Below are 14,369 nucleotides of genomic sequence, written 5' to 3'. Positions count from 1 at the left end.
CAGAATATTTGTGAATGCATTGATTATGCTCATAGCATAATCAATATGCTAATCTTTAATTATAATCTTTACATAAGATTATGTATGCTGGGCGTTGGTGGCGCATGCCTTTAATCTCAGCACTCGGGGGACAGAGGCAGGCGGATCTCTGGGAGTTCGAGGCCAGCCTGGTCTCCAGAGCGAGTGCCAGGATAGGCTCCAAAGCTATACAGAGAAACCCTGTCTCGAAAAGAAAAATTATGTATTATGATCATGTAATGCTCATATTTTAATAAATATGCTTCAAAAGTTTTTCTCTAGTAAAATACGAAAGTTGTAAGTAATTCTGGAACCTATGATGATATGTTAAAAGATAACCAGACTCTTTGGCTCTTACAGTAGTGAGTAGCAATCCTGTCACTGAGGTTAATAGTAAAAGGATCCCAGGAAGACAGTAACCCTGAGTGTCACTGCAGCTGAAAATATCGAACACTGATTTTACCATAACAATATATTGATAAGAAGACACACAGACAGAATAATGTCATAAATGATATGCACTATGAAAATGATGAAAGTGGAAAATCTGCAGTTGTGACTTATTTTGCAGTTAATAACAAGAAAAGATCACTTACTAAGGGCACTTTGGCACAAATGGAAAGAGAGCATGTAGTTAAGATGAAGATAAATGGGTGTTTTATTAGACAAAGAGCAAAGCTGAAAGATTTTGAAGCTGAGCTCCAACAGTGCAATGATCAAATGAAAACTAATTTCAAAGCGCAGCAAAAAGAAATTAGATGAAAAATGAATGTCAGTGTCAGGAAGAGAAAGTAACCCTGAGGCCTGACAACATATTTAGAACAAAAAAAGAACAAGAATGCCTTTTAAAGTCTATGAGCTGGTGCGATGTTAGTTGCCAATATCAATCTTGGGCATCAGGGTTTGTTGACTCTGACCAATTGGTACTGTCTTTATTCTTATCAATGAATTGAAAAGCATGACAAAATCATTTTGTTGTTGTTCATGATGGCAATTAAAGTGCTTGGAAATACTTAGAGTGTTGTGTACTTAGAAAGTTAACAGTTCTAAGTAAGTATCTTTCTACATTCTCTTGCTTGGTTTTTTTAATTAAACAAAATGTCTTCAGTTTAATTCAAGAGAACATTTTACTGTTGTATAAACATGTTCTGGTGGTTTGGTTGTTTACAGGATATTCTAAAATAAAAGAACTCTGGAATGCTTTCATTTAGGATAATTTCCATAATATGAAACAAACCATACTTCTCTCTGATTGTAATATAAAAGTTCCTTCAATGCAGCATAAAAAATAATGTAATTTACTCTACAAAACATCTTGTTTCTTAACTTTTCCATTGTTTAAAAATATAAATGGAAACTAGAAGAAACCATCCTGAGTGAGGTAACCCAGTCACAAAAAGACAAACATGGTATGTACTCACTCATATATGGATATTAGATATAGAGCAAAGGATTACCAGCCTACAATCCACACCTCCAGAGAAGCTAGGAAACAAGGACCCTAAGAGAGATATACATGGTCCCCCGGCGAAGGGGAAAGGGACAACATCTCCTGAGCAAATTGGGAGCAAGGGGAAGGAGAGAGGGAGTTAGGAGATAGAGAAGAAAAGAGGAGGGGGGAGGAGGACATGAGGGAGCAGTAAGATTGAGTCCAAGGAAGAATAGAGGAGAGCAAGAAAAAGAGATACCTTAATAGAGGGAGCCATTATAGATTTAAAGAGAAATCTGGCACTAGGGAAATGTCCAGAGATCTACAAGGATGACCCCAACTAAGAATCTAAGCAATAGTGGAGAGGCTACCTTAAATGCCCTTCCCCTATAATGAGATTGATGACTACCTTATATGCCATCCTAGAGCCTTCATCCAGCAGCTGATGGAAGTAGAAGCAGACACCCACAGCTAAACACTGAGTCGGACTCCTGGAATCCAGTTGCAGAGAGGAAGGAGTGGTGAGCAATGGGTTGAGTCAAGACCTGGCTGAGGAACCCACAGAAACAGCTGACCTGAACAAAGGGGAGCTCATGAACCCCAGACTAACAGCTGGGAAACCAGCATAGGACCAAACCAGGCCCCCTGATTGTGGGTGTCAGGGGGCCTCTGGTAGTGGAACAGAATGTATCCCTAGTATACGAATGGACTTTGGGAGCCTATTCCCCAAAGACAGATACTCTCTCAGCCTAGACACACAGGGGAGGGCCTAGGCCCTGCCCCAAATGATGTGACAGACTTTGATGATCCCCCATGGAAGGCCTCACCCTCCCTAGGGAGCAGCAGGGGGATGGGATGGGAGGTTGGTGGGAGGCATGAGAGGATGGAAGGGAAAGGGAACTGGGATTGATAGGTAAAATAAGATTGTTTATAATTTAAATTAAACATTAAAAATTAAAAATACATAAATGGAAAGAAAGCCCAAGTTTATATGGTATCTAGAACTTTTCTTTTGCTTGTTTTAGATCCTTTATATATTATTCTCCTTTATTTCCATCTTTAACCAGAATCCCATAATTGATTCACATTTATATCAACTTTCACTTAGATATTTTCCATATATTGACCCTAGTAAAATATAGATCTAAAAAAGAAAACTCTTCAACTCCTCCTTCTTACACACTGGTTAGTAGTAGGGGAAAATGCATTAATAGATTATTATGTTTTTTAGGAAAAAACTGGTATGTCAACAGCTATTCTTGCTTTTACTTATGTTATTTTACTTAAAATGAGAATTGTAAACTCCTAAAGAGGAAAAAATTCTATATTTTGCAGTACTCAAATTTATTGTGGTATATATTTTTCTTGTTTGTAACCTAAGAAAAATCATATAATAAACTATGTTTATGGGCTGGAGAGATGGCTCAGAGGTTAAGAGCACTGACTGCTCTTCCAGAGGTCCTGAGTTCAATTCCCAGCAGCCACATGGTGGCTCACAACCATCCGTTGTAAGATCTGGTGCCCTCTTCTGGTGTGCAGATATATATAGAAGCAGAATGTTTTATACATAATAAATAAAGTCTTTAAAAAAAAACAATGTTTATATACCACCATCACATACTGGAAGATTCTATATTGTCAAAAGGTTATTTTCCACCAAATTTGTAATCAGTATAGTCGCAAATGCCTGCTTGCCTGCCTGTAAGCAACTCAATGACAAAAGACTTTTTACAAATGAGAGTAGAAAAATGGGAAAATGAATTTAGATGTCCTGCTCCATACTACCTACAAAAATTAATGTGGTCTCACAGAATGCAATGAACATTTGAGACATTTTAGTGAACTATATGTTATCAAATTTTAACAGTTCTGATCAAGACACTACAAGAAAATAAACAGGCAAGCCATGAAATGTAAAAAAGTATTTACAACTTTACCTAACAAATAGCTAATTCTATGGAGTATAGAAGGAATCTCAGAGGTAAAAATTTCCTCATCTTTAAAAAGGCACCAGATCCTCAAAGCTTTCCCACCACCGTTAGCAATCAAAGAAACTCAAGTTACACAATGGAGCATAAGGACACACCTACCAACCACACTGTTCAGATGAAAACAGCAGTTTGCCAGCATTTGTTATTACCTACCAGAATTCTATTTTGGAAACAACCGCTTTGGAAAAAGGTTGCAACTTCTTATAAGATTAAACACACACTACCCAGAAATTATACTCTTAAGAAATTCAACTAAGAGAAATAAAAAGTATGTATTTCTTTAACTTTACAGAATGGTAACAGCTTTATTTATAACTGCCCAAACTTGGGAATAGTCGAAGTGAAGATAAAACAAAATATAGTATTTTAATATAGTGCAATATTATTTACTAGTAAAGGTATACAAATGCTGGCATATCAAAAATATATATAAATCTGTAAGTGCTGAACAGTTAATGGTGCATACTGAATATTAAAGGGTGAGATATATCTATAGCTTACTTTGGACTGGATTATAAAAGTAAGACATACTCTTAAACAGCTAGAGGAGTAAACAGCTCTGTGATAATGAGACTATGATAAAATGCTCATCAAACCTTCATGGAGGATATTACAGGTACCCACTCATTCTCTAATTCTTTCAACTTTCTTTCTGTGACTGAAATATTTAGAATAAAATATTGAGAAACTAAAGGCTGAACTAATTGGCTTAACAGTAAGAACTGACTTTATTAAATATGGTTTAATGTAGATGTTTCTATAGAATGCATTAAAATCTATAGGCCACATGATTTGATAAAATCCTACTTAATCTTAGTGAAAAAAACATTTTAACCAAATGTTTTTTAATTATTAATAATGGCTAAAGTATATTTTCAAAAGACAGTATTTTAATTTCCCCCAACTCTTTAGATGTATCTAGTAAAACATGGTATTTCTAAATGAAAAGATAAACAGTCATCTGAAATTTCAAAACCACATTTCTGCATACTTTCAAGAAAATCAGTTAACATCAGAAGACGGAAAGATCTCCTATGTTCATGGATCAGTAGGATTAATATCATGAAAAATGGCCATCCTACCAATAGCAAGCCACAGATTGAACCCAATCCCTGTACAATTCTTTTCCGAACTTGAAAGGATGATGATGTGTAACCGTTTCCTCCAACACTAAAACACTACATTCAGTAGGGAATCTCCTTGAATAGGAGGTAAACAATTCAAAATAGGCCTCGGGAAATCATTGAAACTGGCCAGATTCACTAGGTCCTTCCCTGCCAGAGTAAGCAATACAAACTGAGTCCCTCTCAGAAGAGCAGAACCAAGATGCAAACATGACTCAGAATCTGACGAAAAAAAAGTGGAGAACAGGCTTGAACTCATCAGCAAGAGAAAGGACTTTCTCAACAGGATACCAATAGCACAGACACTAAGACCAACAATTAATAAATGGGACCTCATGAAAAGTTTCTGTACAGCAAAGGACATCATCATTTGAAAAAAGTGACAGGCTACATAATGAGCAAAGATCTTTACCAAGAGATATTTTTGTAGATATAAAAACAAGAAAAAAATCCACCAAGCAGTGGTGGCATATGCCTTTGGTCCCAGAGGCAGGTGGATCTCTGAGTTTGAGGTCAGCCTGGTCTACAGAGTGAGTTCCAGGACAGCCGGTGCTACAGAGAAACCCTGTCTTAAAAAAAAAAATTCCCCCCAAAACAAACCAAAACAAAAACCCAATTAAAAAATTGGATACAGAATTTATCAGAATTCTCAAAAGATGAAACACTAATGGCTGAGGAACACTTATATATTCAACATTCTTGTCATCAGGGAAATGCAAATTAAAAATATTGATATTTTATCTTATACCAGTCAGAATGGCCAAGATCAATAAAACAAATGACAGGTCATGCTGGCAAGGATGTGGGAAAGGCGAACACATTTATTGTGATGGGAATTTGAACTTGTACAGCCACCATGGAAATTGGTGTGACAATTCCTCGGGAAACTGGGAATAGATATACTCTCAAGATGCAGCTGTACTACATTCTTGGGTGTATTCCCAAAAGACTCTATACCCTATTCCACAGATACTCAGCCATGTTCAGTGCTGCTCTATGATATCTAGGAAATGCAAATAACCTACTGTTTTATGACAATGAATGGATAATGAAAATGCTGTGTATACACACCATGAAATACTATTCAGCAGTTCGAGGATCACCCCCCTTTGGTCTGAGCTGAGGTAGAGGAAAAGCTAGTGGCGGGCTGCTTTGCTTTTCTGATCTTCAGCTTGAACCCCAATATCTGTCTCTGGGTCATTTATTTTTCGTGTTACATTACACCTCCAACTATTTTTTAAATAGACAGGTTTCCGATCTATTATCTCAAATCTAATGAATGATTTTTTTCACCTAGTTAAACATACAAGGTTTATTCTGTATTAGAAATTTTCACTGTGGTAAAATACACCCAATATAAAATGTTAACCATTTTAAGTATATAATTTATCTTTTTAGTAACTACTATCCACTTGCAGAACTTGGTTCTTCCAAGTAAAACTTTGTACCATTTAATAATTTAGTACCAACCTCTCCCAGGCTTTTGATAGCTGCTATTTTACTCATTCTATAAGCTATCCCTTGAATCTGAGTTATTTTTCTTAGCATAATGTTTTCAAGTTTAATTCATGTTGTAGCATGTATCAAAACCATTCTCTTTGTTAAAGCTGATAATATTCACTGTGTGCTATACTTTCTTTTGTTATTCATTTGTCTTCCACTGGTTTTCTGGTCTACACTTTGGCCATTATGAATAGTGTTATGAACATTTATGTACAAATATGTGTTCGAGTTCCTACTTTCAAATATTTAGGGCAGTGGTTCTCAAACTTCCTAATGCTGCAACCCTTTAATTCCTCATGTTGTTTAATCCCCTCAACCATAAAATTATTTTTGTTGCTATGTCATAACTAATTTTACTACTGTTAGAATCATAATGTACAGATCTGATATGCAATCCCTGTGAAAGGGTTATTCAACCCCCTAGAGGGGTCATAACTCACAGACTGAGAAACGCTGATTTAGGGGCATTTTCCTAGATGTAGAATTGCTGAACCACATGATAATTCTGTATCTAGCTCTTATGGAGCATTATACATTCTCTACAGTAGTCGTACAATATTACATTTTCCACCAGCAATGCACAAGTCTTCCAATTTCTCTACTTCATCATCAATAATTTATATTTTGGGATTTGCTATTACTTATAGTGTTTAACCTAATGGGTATAAATTGCTAACTAATTGTTAAGTACATTACGGGGGGGGGGTGTTGAAAAAAGTACTTAACAATTTCTCTGTAGGTCAAGCTAGCCTCAAACTCTCAGAGATCCACCTACCTGGGCCTCACAAGTTCTGAGATTAAAGGCATGCACCACCACTGCCTGGCTGTGAAGTACAAGTCTGAGTTAAGTTCCACATAAATATTTGAAGACAGATATTATGTAGTTTATGAATCTCTAAGATCATGCCTTTAGAAAATCTCCCATATGCTTGGTTATTTGTTGAACTATTTTTCTTTTTACACCATTCAACTGATCTAAAAGGCAAATCGCATCTTCTTGTAGGATTCTACCTCACTAGACATACTTATAGTCTATAAATGGGTATAGGGCTGGAGAGATGGCTCAGCCGTTAAAGGCTAGGCTCACAACCAAAAATATAAATGGGTATACTAGTCCATTTGTTACTGTAATTGAATGTCTCATATGGTTCTGGAGGTTCAAGGACATGGCATTAGCCTAACTCTGTCGAGACCTTACTGTAGACAGTGTCATGGTCAAAGAGATCACCTGATGAAAGAAAGAGAAAAATAAGGGAGGGCTCACAACAATCTTCTCAGAAAACTAATTCATATTCCTACCATTTCAGTCCTTTATAGAAACAATGCCCTCTATCATCTAATGACTTCTCCCTAAGTTCTACCTGTTCAAGAATGTGCCATGCCTAACAATGCAGTACACAGGAGGTGGCAGCAAGAATACTAGCTCAAAGTCTCCTCAGAGACAGATTTAGATCAAAGTCATCCTAGTCTATGTGAGACCCTTAAACCAGGCAGTGGTGGCACATGCCTTAAAAAAAATCCCAGGATTCAGGAGGCAGAGGCAGGTGGATTATTTGTGAGTTTGAGGCCAGCCTGGTCTATAGAGCATGTTTCAGGACAGCCATGACTATGCAGTGAAACCATTTATTGAAAGAAACAAAACAGTAACAACAAAATACCAACCCCTTTAAAAAGATACCCTACCAGCTAGTTTTATTATCCCTACTCTGAGGACCAAGTTGCTAATACATGAGCCTTTGGGAAACACATTCAAACCATATCCAAGCCATGGTAACACTATTATTCCCCTGACTACAGAAACCAGGCCCGTTATGAACATGACTCAGGTAAAACTAAGACCACACACACACACACACACACACACACACACACACACACAGTCATTTCCCGACTGTTCGTGATGCCTGATGATATGCATATAACCCAAATCTGTAAAGGTAGAAAATTAAACTCACTGTGGTGGTTTGAATGAAAATGCCCCCTTTCCAATAGACTTATAGGAAGTGGCATTATTTGAAAGAATTAGGACATATGACTTAGAGTAAGTGTGGGCTTGTGGGAGAAAGTGTGTCACTAGGGGTTGGGCTTTAAGTTTTCAGAAGCTCAAGCCAAGCCCAGTGTCATGCTCTCTTCCTGCTGCCTGTGGATCCAAGATGAAGAACTCTGTTACATCTGCAACACCACGTCTTTCTGAGTGCCACTGTTTCCAGGCATGACAATAATGAACTACACCTCTAAACTGTAAGTCAGCTCTAATTAAATGTTTTCCTTTATAAAAGTTCCATGATCATAGTACCTCTTCACAGCAACAAAACCCTAACTAAGATACTCACCTTGGGGAAGAAGCAGTTAAGACAATGGAGTCTTATATTCCACATCTCTGCTTTTCAACATTCCTTTGCATTTTATAAACTATATATTAAGAACCTTCCAACATAAACTATTTTTCTAAAGTTAGTTCTCATTAATTTAGTCATTCTTCAAGTAAGAGTCCTCTGTGTAATTCAGGCTCTTTCATAAGAACTGATCAACTAAGCAAATTGCACACACAGAGCAAAAATCTCAGGGAAGAAAAGCCTTAAAGTTCTAGTACCAGGCAGCAAAGCCACAAAGAAAAGTAGTATAAGAACTGAAAAATTTTCTGGAGAAAAGCTCTCTGGAGAACAAACAAGGCCCAGAGTAAGCAGAAATGACAGTACTACTAAAGGTAGCATTAGAATACAAATCTAGACCTGTTGGCACCAATAAATCCAATGACCAACACATACTCATATTTCCTATTCTGTGATACTAAGGTTCAGGGTCATTCTAATATATCCTCCTCAGATCTATTTTCTTAGGACATTATCAACAGTTTGTTCTCTTCTTCACTCAGGTCCTCCTGAAGCTTTTCATTAAATCCATCCTGTCTTACCAAGAATTCAATTTTAAGATTTATTGATTTTATGTGTGTGAATGTTTGGCCTGCATGTATAAAGTGCAACATGTACATGTAATGCCCACAGAGGCCAGGGGACGATGTCAGATGCCATAGAATTGGAGTTGCAGATGTTTGTGAGCTACAATGTGGGTGCTAGGAACTAAATTTAGGTTCTCTGAAACAGCACTAAATATTTTTTTTTGCAGATTTTTTTTAATTTGAATTAGAAACAAGATTGTTTTACACGACAACCCCAGTTCCCTTCTCCCTCCTGGCCTCCCCTACCACCACCACCCCCAACTAAAACCCTACCTATCACATATATCCTTTCTGCTCCCCCTGGATGGTGAGGCCTTCCATAGGGTGTCATCAGTGTCTATTGTATCCTTTGGGATAGGGCCTAGGCCCAACCCTGTGTGTCTTGGCTCAGGGAGTATTCTTCTATGTGGAATGGGCTCCCAAAGTCCACACCTATGCTACAGGAGGTCCCGTAGATTTCTGAGGTTTCCTCACTGAAATCTATGTTCCTGGGGTCTGGATCAGTCCCATGCTGGTATCCCAGCTATCAGTCTGGGGAGCAAGAGTTCCCCAATGTTCAGGTCAGCTGTTTCTGTGGGTTTCACCAGCCTGGTCTGGACCCCTTTGCTCTTCACTCATCCTTCTCTGCATCTGGGTTCCAGTTCAGTTCAGTGATTAGTTGTGGGTGTCTGCTTCTACTTCCACCAGCTGCTGGATGAGGGCTATCGGGTGGCATATATCATCAATCTCATTTATCAGGGGAGAACATTTAAGGTAGCCTCTCCTCTGTGGCTTAGATTGTTACCTGGTGTCATCTTTGTAGATCTCCAGACATTTCTCTAGTGCCTGATTTCTTTGTAAACCTAAAATGTCTCCCTCTGTTATAGTATCTCCATTCTTGTTATCTTCTATTCTTACCCTGACTCAACCTTTCTGCTTCATGTCCTCCGCAATCCTCCTCTTGCACTAAATATTCTTAACCACTAGACAATCTTTTACTTCCAAAATCTTTTCAAGGCAGGTTTCTTTGTGTAGACCTGTCTGGCCTCAAGCTCACAGAGATTCACCTGCCTCTGCCTCTGCCGTGCTGAGATTAAAGGCAAGTGCAGCAACCACAGGCCAAGAATTTAATTCATAACTCTAACTCCTTTCCTCCCTTTTCCTATAATTTTCTACTTACTCTGCAAAAAGTAAACTTGATTATTCTGATGCTTCCAAGTCTCACTGCTACATGCATGTATTATACTTGAAGATGGTAATTTTACATCCTTAAGGAAAGCAAAAATGAAACCTGTTGATTCAAGACTAGCTTAATATAATCTACAAACTTTGGAAGGGGAGTTAAATCTGACTATCTTTACATTTCCAATTTATAGTTCTAGAGTCCAATATCCTGTTTAGTGTTGTCTCCAAGTAGTACATCAAATCAGTATAGCTGAGGCAGTAATAGCCTTGCATTCATGAAGCCCAAGTTCAATCTCTAGTACTGTCCCTAAATAAACAAAAATCACTAGAGGGCTAGAGCAAGTAACTTGGTGGTAGAATACTTACACAAGGATCTGGGTTTAATCCCCAACACTCAGTGGCAGAATAAGCTGTTCAATTTCTAGAGGATTATCAAAGATGTGTGTTGAAAGCTCAAAAGGATATTTATTCCTAAATGGTCGTCTTTCAGGGATAACCTCAGATACAGCAAAAGTTTTAACTTCAGGTATTTCTTACTAGTATATAAAACAGATACTTGTTTTTAATCTATATAAATAACGGGAGCTTAGAATTCTTTTCATGCATCTAATGCTCCTATAGTGCATCTATTTACATAGCTGAATGTCATACAAACCTTAAAAATTAATGACAGAAAAAGGAAGAGAAATAGAGAATTTAATACATAGTACAATCTCAAAGATTTCACATAGATGAAATCTGTCTGCTAGAGAAATACTGGGAAATAGATCAAAATGTCACTAGCAGTTATGTCTCTTGATGTTTTGTCTTTTCTACAAAAACTTTTACAACCAACATTACTAGGAAAAAATACTTCTTACTAAGTAGGGTAAGGGTTCTCAGATATAACATCCTCTAAGTAAAACTGAATTTTTATTTTAGTATTTGCAAAAAAGCCCATATTAAAATGAGATTTTAAATTTTACATGAGGTCAATGACAAAATGAAATTAAGATCACAATACAATTTAAACACAGCAAGTTTCAAATAAAAAAAGGCAAAACTTTTAACTTTGTAATTTCCCCCAATTACATGCCTCAGAAGGCATTTTCTCCTTCTTTCCTATGTTGGTCTTGGTCTCTGAGATGTAGCTTTCCTAAGTACCTGGTGATGATGATTGTCTGTTCATAATTAACATCAAAGTGATTGACTTGTAGGCTAAATGGGCTTTATACAAACAGAACTTGTAAACTGGAGGTTTATACTTTAGGCCTGTCACTCTTGTTTATGAGGTTTATCTACCTACATAAATCTCAATGATTAAGGCAATGAAGAAACTAGTTTTCTCTTGAATATAATACTTTAGAATAGCTGAGCTGTCCAAAATGTAAGTGACTGGATTCCATGAATGAACTCTATCTTTGAAGCTGGTTTACAGGTCTGATGTTAAAATCTCATTCCACGGGAAAGTAGAACAAAAACTAGAAAGATAAGCAGCTCTGATGGGAAGAAATCTAGAAACTACACCCATCTCTCTAGTGAATACAGGATCATACCAACCCATAGGAAGAGTCTGGGAAATGTAGGCTCTCTTTTAGTGTATTTAGACTCAATCCTGTTATTCTGTTGTCCTTTGAATTGCAATTTGGGGGGAAGACAGAAAAAAATAAGACTATACTTCTCAAAATGTAGATCATTGTATTTATATACTCTCAAAGCAGAATGCAACGTTTTTTTTTTTTGTTTTTGTTTTTTTGTTTTTCAAGACAGGGTTTCTCTGTGTAGCTTTACAGCCTTATCCTGGCACTTGCTCTGGAGACCAGGCCTGCCTCTGCCTCCCGAGTGCTGGGATTAAAGGTGTGAGCCACCAACGCCCGGCCCTGATTTTTCATTTTTCTAATGTTTTAGCTCTTGTTAACAAATAAAGTTCATGCTTTTAACCCATTAGCACAATTTTTGTTAAATGGGTTAAAAAAGAGAGGCAAATATTTTGTAAATGAGAAACAAAAATCCACTGAGAAGAAAACGGGTAAGAAGAAATTGAGCGGCATCCCCCAGGGATCTAAGTATTAGAGCCCTATCTCATGTATGTAGTAAGTATTCCAAGAACTGGGAACCAGTGACCCTGGGAAATGTGCCCTGAACATGATTAGAATCACCATCACTGTACTGAAGTCTAAGACATACTGACCTTGACAGTTATCCTTATTAGATCTGTTTTTGTCAACTTGACACAAGCTAAGCTCAAATAAGAAAATGCCTCCATCAGATTGCCTGTAGTGTGGTGTCTTAGTGATTGATGTGGCAATCCCAGCCCATTGTTGGTGAAACCATCCCTGGGAAGGTGGTACTGGATTATAAAAGAAAGTTGGAGTAAGCAGCACTCTTCCATAGCCTTTGCTTCATTTCCTGCCTCTAGGTTCCTGCCCTGAGAATTTCCTCAGTGACAGAGTGTAACGCAGAGTTGTAAGCTGAAATAAAATAAACCTTTTCCTCCTCAAACTTTTGCTCTTGGTCATAGTGTTTTATCACAGTTCTAAGACACCAGGTATATGACCGAGAGAAGAGGAATACTGCCAGATTCTTGACTAAAGATATTACTCTCCCAATTTCTGGCATCCTTTTCCAAGTGTTCTCAGATATTACTCACTCCATTTGGGCCAACATGTTGCCATTTGAGATTCCAGATGCTCAATCTTTTTTTCCCCACCCCAGAATGCCTCTCAGTAACATTCTAGGAAACTCATAGGGCTCAGGTGACACTTAACAAGTCGAGGGAAAATCCCTCAAATATGTTTTGTGGAGATACTAACTAAATATCTAATCTGAGACTAAAGGGTGGGAAAAGAGTACCATGCCAGGTTTTTGGTTAAAGAAACTGGTTTGACTCTGTGTTCTTAATCATTTTAGGATCCATGTCTTCAATAGTAATCCTTCTCATTCCAGAAGCAAAAGTTTTTCCACTCATTCAAATACTATTTTTGTATCCTTCAGAATAGTTTCCCCATAGATAACTTATTTATGTGTCTATTTCTAAGGTGCTGCCCTGAAGCACAGAATAATTTTTCATTTAAATTTCTAACTATTATTAGGATGAAGAAAACTATTGCTTTATGCTTATTTTGTGCCTTGTTTTGAGTATTTGCTTTACATCTGTTTTTAATTAGTTGTAATTTTTTTGGGGAGACAGGGTTTCTCTATGTAGTCTTGGCTGTCCTGAACTTGCTATGTAGATCAGGATGGCCTCCAACCTATAGAGACCCACCTGCTTCTGTCTCCCAAGTACTGGGATTACAGGTATATGCCACCATTTCCATCCTTGTAATAATTTCCTATTGATCTCCTGAATTCTCTAGAAATTAAATATCCTCTCAAAATGTATTAAATTGCACAACATATAGGCAAAACTTTAAATGCCATGCTTAGTACTGATTCCTAAAGCCTCTACCCTTACCTCTGTATGACCTCCTCACCTGTAACTGCACTCATTCATTCTTCAAATAAAACAGAAGATCTAACCTTGGAAACTGGAACACAAGTAATTCTGACAGTGATTAAGGCATGATCAAGTTTTCATAGTGGTGCAACTCTGATAGTCCAGCAGATGGGGATGTCTGCCACACAGACCAAGGCTTTTAGAAATGCAGTAAAAACAGTCTTCAGTTTCACAAATGAGGGGAAAACAGACAAGAAAACTTACTCTGTATATTTAAGAGGAATATACAACTTATAAACCCAAGGAGAAGGAAGATATCATGCATTTTTTTTTCTTTTTTGGTTTTTTTGAGACAGGGTTTCTCTGTGTAGCACTGGCTGTCCTGGAGCTCCCTGTGTAGACCAGGCTGACCTGGAACTCAGAGATCCACCTGCCTCTGCCTCCCAAGTGCTGGGATTTAAGGTGTGCACTGCCACTGCCCAGCTGATACACTTCTCATCCCCACCATGTTTGCTTCGAATAAACAGTTTAGGAGTCAGTGAGCTCCCAATAGCTCAGGATAGCTGTTTCTGTAGGTATCTCCAAAATGGTCTTGACTCTAAATGTAAAGTAAAGGATAACCAGCCTATAGTTCATGACCCCAGAGAAACTAGGTAAAAAGGAGAACCCCAATAGAGATATGGATCCTCCTGGGAAGGGGAAATGAACAAGATATCCTGAGAAAATTAGGAGGGGATAAGGGAGGGGAGAAGGAGAGGAGGAAAAG

At 37.7% G+C, this 14,369-nt stretch overlaps 1 protein-coding gene across 1 annotated transcript in view; it reads right to left on the bottom strand.

Moving 5' to 3' along the window:
• Cpeb1 (cytoplasmic polyadenylation element binding protein 1) overlaps window positions 1-14,369 on the bottom strand; it is a 92,743-nt gene that overhangs the window by 39,332 nt on the left and 39,042 nt on the right. The window lies entirely within an intron of this gene.

This window comes from Cricetulus griseus, chromosome 3, assembly GCF_003668045.3.
Source record: "Cricetulus griseus strain 17A/GY chromosome 3, alternate assembly CriGri-PICRH-1.0, whole genome shotgun sequence".
NCBI classification, from domain to species: Eukaryota; Metazoa; Chordata; class Mammalia; order Rodentia; family Cricetidae; genus Cricetulus; species Cricetulus griseus.
The sequence above is the reverse complement of the archived record's forward strand: the minus strand, read 5'-3'. Positions and strand labels throughout refer to the sequence as shown.